This window comes from Silurus meridionalis, unplaced genomic scaffold, assembly GCF_014805685.1.
Source record: "Silurus meridionalis isolate SWU-2019-XX unplaced genomic scaffold, ASM1480568v1 Scaffold495, whole genome shotgun sequence".
Classification (NCBI taxonomy): Eukaryota; Metazoa; Chordata; class Actinopteri; order Siluriformes; family Siluridae; genus Silurus; species Silurus meridionalis.
The window spans coordinates 1-7751 of record NW_025804548.1 but is presented as its reverse complement, the minus strand read 5'-3'; the positions used below and the strand labels follow the sequence as shown (position 1 = coordinate 7751).

Below are 7751 nucleotides of genomic sequence, written 5' to 3'. Positions count from 1 at the left end.
AAGATTTCCACATTTATATGATTTATCCTACAGATTAATCACTATAAAGAAAATAGAAACATACACAAGAATGTTATTAACAACTTGTACACTGTACTGCACGATCCATGTGGAATATAATGTGCATATAATATTGAATATTGTGAATGTAAACAAACATTCAGCAGTAGTTGAAAAAAATCAGATCAGTCTCTGAGCATAAGCACTGAATCACTTGGAATTTACTCGGTCAATAATAAAAACTCTTTGCTATAGTTGTGAGGTGACTGATACACAAAGCCATGGAGCAGTTGGACACTGGGGAGACAATCAGATGAATGAAAGTAGAAAATGTGATAAAACCCTAAAGTTTACTGTGAGATTTGAGTCGTGATCGTTCAGATGCACAGTGTAGCAGCAATGACACAAACTTCACTTCACAACAAGAACAAAAATACATGAATTAAAAAATTAATGAATTGTACAATACATGAATGAAAATGAAAAATGAAATTAAAATTCATTAAATGGAAAAAAAAAAAAAAATCCAATGTTATTCTGTTATTCAATTCTCTCATACTGACCACTGGATGTTCTTCACGGCACCTCATGGTAAAGACTCTCTGATGACAGGAGACTCCACCATGATGCCGAGGCGATAAGAAGATCAGTAACATCCTGAAACAGACCTCACAAGGGTCCATCAAAGAAGTCGAGTCCTCGTGCTGTGCGTCAGGTGCAGAAGCTGCTTCACAAAACAGACACACGAGTGCTGCAGCATCACTTTAATCACTTCTTATTTCAAGAAATCTTACCAAGTGTAATTATTTTACTGCACTGGAAATCATTTGACTTGTTTCTAGTCTGTAGAGTTTCTTCTTAAATCATGCTTTTATTTCTTTATTTCGACGGATATTTTTTGCAGTGGACGTCATAATGTGTGCTGTGTGTTTTATCTCTGACCACCGAGCACCATAGAGTGAATAAAAATGTATTAATATTCTTCATTCATACAATTCATACAAGATGATTCATACAAATCAATACAATTCATTTTAGAACTGTATTAATAGTGTAAAGAGTAAAGTTTGAAGTCATCGAGGATGTAACACGACTTTAAAAAAGAGCTGGAATAAATAGAGTGAGAACAGCAGCCGCTGCACAGACTCAGATCACACACTCTCATACAGTATTAGAAAAGCACTTGTATTCCTCTCAACCGAGAACAGAAAGCTGAGGGTACATTGGGAACAAGTTTCCCAAAACTGTATAGTTGCAATCTGGAAAACATTTTGCCTGAATCATTATTTCTGCTCATTTATGCTGTGCAGATGATTGTGTGGATCCATAGGGTAGTGGTCGTCACATCTGCTTTACACACAGAAGGTCCTTCCAGTGGAACCATGCAGGTTGCAAACATGAGTGATGTTTATATATTACTCACAAATTGTTACTCAATCCTGGAAATAAATAAACAGTTTTGCATGTTTCTGCATTGTGGTCCAACATTAGAATCAGAGACTCAAGGGCATGGCTCCACTGGGGCTCGAACCCAGGACCTTCTGCATGTAAAGCAGACATGATGACCACTACACTATGGAACCTGCTGCTGAGAAGGTTGATGTTCAATGTGCATAAATAGAAACATATCTCTCAAAATTTAACTGGAATATTATATATTAAATTTAGAAAATTCACTGACTCAAATGTCACAATCATCTCCACTGTTTTAAGCGTGTTAACCTCCAGGTTTTTATGACTGCACCATGTCTCTCAGGTCTTTCTTCACTGAAGCAGGGTCGTTGGCTGAAAACTGATTTTACAGCTTTTTAGAGTCGCTCCTCTTAGCCACTCTATGATGATCAATGATGAGGATTAATCTTCCTCATATTAATGATTTAATCATGTACTACAGAATTTGAAAGTAACTTGTAATCCTGTCAACTGGAAACAGGAAGCTGAGGGTACAGTGGGAACAAGTTTCCCAAAACTGGATAGTTGCAATCGGAAAAACATTTTGCCTGAATTGATATTTCTGCTCATTAATGCTGTTTAGTTGACTGTGTGGTTCCATTATGTAGTAGTCATCACATCTGCTTTACATGCAGAAGCTCCTGAGTTCAACCCCAGTGGAACCATGCAGGTTGCAAACATGAGTGATGTTTATATATTACTCACAAATTGTTACTCAATCCTGGAAATAAATAAACAGTTTTGCATGTTTCTGCATTGTGGTCCAACATTAGAATCAGAGACTCAAGGGCATGGCTCCACTGGGGCTCGAACCCAGGACCTTCTGCATGTAAAGCAGATGTGATGACTGCTACACCATGGAATTTTTACACAAATATCTGTCATTTTTCTTACATTTTCAAATCCGGCTACTTTAGATTTAATCCATTGATTTGGTTAAATGTCAATATTTTTTATTTTCACTGAGCGCCAATTTCAGCCCACTAAACCATTTCCTGTCATTGTGCGTCTTTTTCAATCCACTGGTGTATAATGTCCTGCCTCTCACTCACCACAGATGTAGACTAGTTTACGAAGCTAAGAATCAGCAGGCAGAAAACAAGAAGAAGTAAAGCTGTGCTTTTGTGAAAATAAAGTAAACAGACAGGGGGCGCTCTCTGTGCGAAATGTGCGATTATGTTGAGATTAAATATTTAATTTGATTGACAGCCCTAATATTAATATGATGTGAGGTCCAGTTACCAACGTGACACTAAAACAGGTAGAAGTAGCAACTACTTTTAACTTAAGTACATGTCAGATCCAAAACTTACATACTTTTTTACTCAAGTGAAAGTTATCAGTACTACGTTTACCTGAGTATTTTAAAACATGAGTATCTGTACTTCTACTTAAGTGAAGGACGTGTGTACTTTGCCACCTCTGGTACAGTATGAGGTAATGGTCTGTGATGTCATCACTCTGAGTTAAAATATCTATATCAGTGACGTCTGCTCCGTGGGATATTATTAAGTCTATTAAGGGTCCGTGGTGTTACCTGAGCTGGGCCAGAGCAGAGAGACAAGCGGAGTTGTGGTGCTGGGAGCGTTAGGTTCAACCCAAGAATTTACCTGGGAGGAGTGAGCATCCGTCTGTAATGTTTCCAGCACCTCTTTCCACTCTCGCAGCTGGGCATGCTTTGCATGTAGATCGCAAATCTGTTTCTCCAAAGCCTCCAGCTCCAACTCCACCGTTTGCAACTCAAAGGAGTCCTCACCTGTGCTCAAAGGCAGACACACAACCGACATAGTGCTTATTATCACGAACAGATTTAAGAAAAAATGTGAGGCAATGAATGTAGTCAACACTAGTGGTAGTCGAGTTAACGAGCTACAGGCACAAGTCAGGAAGACAAAAAACAATTCAGGTTGATTTAAAGAGGAAAAAGAGATTTATTAATAGTAAAGTTTAGTTTGAAAATGCCAACAGAAATACAAACACGGAACTCTCGGCAAAAAGAGACATAAAGAGAGTAACGACTGTGTGAGAGCGTAATGGCTGCATTTCCAGATTTATTGAAGGAAAATATGTCGTTATTTACACAGTGTTCTGCAGTTATCTAATGGTAGGGGATTTGATGTTCTCCTGTATTCCATGCAGTCGGGCATCTCCTCCTCCTGCGCTCCCGTAGTGGAATGTGATGGTGAGACGCCGCTGATTACAAATTTAGAGTGAATTTTTTACAACATTTGAGTTGGATTTTATAAGAAGGTGTTCATGAAACAACTATCACTCAGTACAAACCCAAATAACCTGCAGGATTTCATCTTCATGATCACAACACTTCAAACAAAACATCTACAGTACATACAGCATTCAGGGCCATTTTTCGATATTTATATGTTACGGTAATTTTGTATTATTTATATTAGGAGTCTTTAACGACTCTGTGCATATGTTTAAAAAATGACCATGTTACTGTGTGTACAATGATACTAATTGTGTTCATGTATTACAAACACTTTATTAGAGCACCTATATATTCATATTCACTCTGTGTGTGTGTGTGTGTGTGTGTGTGTGTGTGTGTGTGTGTGTGTGTGTGTGTGTGTGTGATTATTTGTACAAAGAGTTCCGTCTCATCACTTTCATTATTTTAGATCAAACATGTGCACTACTACTATCAGGTAAAATACAATGTCCTCGTAGGAAAAACACCAAAACAAAGTGTCCAAAAACTTACGACCACCAGGCTGAAATAGTCCACGCAGAAACAAAACAGAGTAAGAACAGGAGCTTTGAGGGTTGGGATTTGGACTGTAGTTTATGTTAACAGTCTGCTACACTGACTCAGGATGTCAGAATGTGTCTTTGTTTCTCATTTCTCAGGTTTGTGCAGTTTTAGGAAAATAAGGGAAAAATGTAGAGGTGTCATGAGTATGAACTGGAAGAGATATTCGAGGTGGAAAATAGAGACGCATATGAGGACCAATAGTCACTCCAGAAAACAGATATATACCATGGCGGTAAAAGTGGTGACCACGTACACCAGGCAAAGTGTGTCGGCGGAAGGAAAAGATAGGAAAATATAATGTAAAATAAAAATAGTAAAATAAGCAAACAGCATGCAGGCAACATGCCTTAACTATACTCAAACAGCATATGCACATATTTTCAAAACACAAGTAGAAACGTAGGTGAAAAAATCATATAAAAATATATATAAATATAAAATGAGAAGAGTAATAGGTTAATAGGCACAACACATCGTCAGATAATAAAGAACGTAGGAGAATAGTTGCAAGAATTTGTATAAGAGGTACACTGTCCAAAACACACAGGAAGTAAGCATGAGAGAGCATGAGCTTAAGATGCAGGCAGGATGAGAGTAAGACAGGAAATGTTATATAAAGAAGTATTATGGCATAAGAAATATATTTTAAGAAGATTTTAAGTAAAACTAAGTAAAAGACGAGAGCTATGAAAATTAGGAAAAGCATTTGGAGAAAAGTGCTGATGTGTTAAAACTAAAGCCCTGGTTTGTAAAACTAGTAAAAAACACGTTTTATACAAAGTCTACACAAAACAAAACAAAGGATGATTTGCAGACATAGGAAAAAAAACCCAGACGAGATTTTTAGAAAAGTGCACGATCAGGGGATGTTTTTTAAGACAAGGTCTCCATCAAGAGATATTTTTTGTACATGTAAATTAGATTCGTATGGAGGTGAACGAGGCCTCCTGGATATGGGTGGAATTTTAACTAAGAATAGGCAGAAACACACCAGAAAACACGTGAGCAAAAGGTGGGATATGCAAAGCCCCATAAAATCAATGATGTACGTAAATTGTGAGGAGGAGATATTAGACACAATATGTACATTTTACTAGGTGTGAGATATAAAAATAAGGATTGTTTATATCAAATTCCTTTTCGCATGTGAAAGCTGACGGTGTCATTGCTGTCAGGATGATTCTCTCCGAGAGCTCCATGGGACGGGTCTGAAGTGACTGCAATAAAGCTGATTTTCTCCTTCTCATTCGTGACTGGAAGATGTCTTCATTTGGTTTGTTATGTATTATTTGAAGTTTTGTAACTTATTGGTAAATGATTAGTGAACAGCTAAAACTAATTTGAGTATTGAGCCACAATTGTTATGTCTATTCGGACATGGGGTCTGAGTTACGAGACCCTGACCACTGTACTGTAACTCAGTGTCAGGATGTTACTGATCTTCTTATCGCCTCGGCATCATGGTGGAGTCTCCTGTCATCAGAGAGTCTTTACCATGAGGTGCCGTGTAGAACATCCAGTGGTCAGTATGAGAGAATTGAATAACAGAATATAAGATTTTTTTCTCCAAAGTTTAAATAACATTGGATTTTTTTTCCATTTGTTGAATTTTAACTTCATTCATTTTTTCATTCATGTATTTTTGCTCTTGTTGTGAAGTGAAGTTTGTGTCATTGCTGCTACACTGTGCATCTGAACGATCACGACTCAAATCTCACAATAAACTTTAGGGTTTTATCACATTTTCTACTTTCATTCATCTGATTGTCTCCCCAGTGTCCAACTGCTCCATGGCTTTGTGTATCAGTCACCTCACAACTATAGCAAAGAGTTTTTATTATTGAGCGAGTAAATTCCAAGTGATTCAGTGCTTATGCTCAGAGACTGGACTGACTAAAATAAGGCTGCAATACTGCACTGTATTTAACTGTCCAAACCAGATTTATTCTAGTTTTACACATATTAATAGTCACTACTTTACCTTCAGAAAACTGACATGCGCTTGTAAGTGCCACTAACTCTGCAGCTTGTGTATAGTAATGATTTAGCTTCAACTATTACATCAGGTAATCTTACAAACGCATATCCACATAAATACACATCATCAGAAGGTTTTGAACATGAACCATCTACATATAGACAATCCCCCTCTTCCTGGGCCGTGTCTAAAAGATCGGGCCTTCAAGAGGTCTCTTGTTCAATGTGTTTAAGGCAATCATGTGCGTCGTCAAAACCATCTACCGTATTTTCCAGACTATAAGCTGCTTCGTTTTTCCCATGCTTTGAACCCCGGGGCTTCAACAATGAAGCGGTGAATTTATGGATTTTTCCCGGGTTTTTCCCTTTAGGCCAAAAACCTGAGCCCCATAACATTAGACCAATGAAATTCTTTATATCAAATCATGTGCGCTCCCACTGAATCGGGCTGCACCACATCATAAATATGGATGAGGTTCCTCTGACGTTTGACCTGCCTCTCAATCGGACTGTCAACAGAAAATGCGAATCATTTGTCTCCCCCGCATGGACTCAGTTCAGAAAAACTGACCAAGAAGGTACACACTTTTCAGAAGTGGGATTCAAACCCACACCCCTAGAGGAGACTGCGACCTGAACGCAGCGCCTTAGACCGCCTCAGACTGGGCACTGGGGTTCTGCTCTGAAGCTGCTTCCCATCAGAAGAAATGGTTTGATCTGTTTCATAAGGTTTGTGCAGACAAAAATTTATAAGAGAACATGATTAAACACAGTTACCATAACCTCAATTACAATAGATTTGTATTTTTTAAAATTGCCTTTTAATTTTGCCTTTATGAGACCATTTATTAAAATGTTTTATATTATAGTTTTATATTTATAGATCTTCATATCACTTCACTTCTTCCCTCAGACTCTCACTAGTGTACAGAGATGATTGTGGATTAAACATATTAATGTGTGAATGTAAGATTTTCAATGTTTCTTCTTATTTAAATCTGTAAAAAATATCAAGACTAAAAGATAAATAAAACCTGTGTTCCACACTCTTTATTGTTCTTTTACCAGGTCATAAGTGTTCCACCTGCTGCAAGTGTTCCACCTGCTTTACTCCACTCCTACTGCTGTAGCGCCCCCTACCTCCACCCCCACCATTATACAGCCTGCACTTACATTATCACTGCTCATTCATTATTTTTATATTTTATAGTCATATTGTCTTTATTGGATAGAAGATTTTGTGTTTTCTTCAAAAGGGAAATCAGATCTTTACTTTTCCAGCACACGTATGATTTTACATGAATGTCAGTCTGTTCTGTCGCCTCTTTTTTACTTTACAAAGTCACAGTTTGCTGGATCCTTCAGCAACAATTCAGCAGCCAAACCTAATGTAAATGTACCAATGCAGATTCATGCAATTGAAAAAGATCTTCATATGTCATCATCATCATCATCATCATCATTATTATGCTTAAGTTAATAATACAATATGTGCCTTTACAGCCTGGTAGTTAAAGTCCATCTCCTTCATCCAGTCCTTCATCTGCAT

General features: G+C 37.6%; 1 non-coding gene across 1 annotated transcript; it reads right to left on the bottom strand.

Moving 5' to 3' along the window:
• Positions 1-1510: 1510 nt before the first annotated feature.
• Positions 1511-1583, bottom strand: trnav-uac. Its single transcript has one exon. It is a non-coding gene; the product is annotated as a tRNA-Val (tRNA).
• Between the last annotated feature and the right edge of the window lie 6168 nt (positions 1584-7751).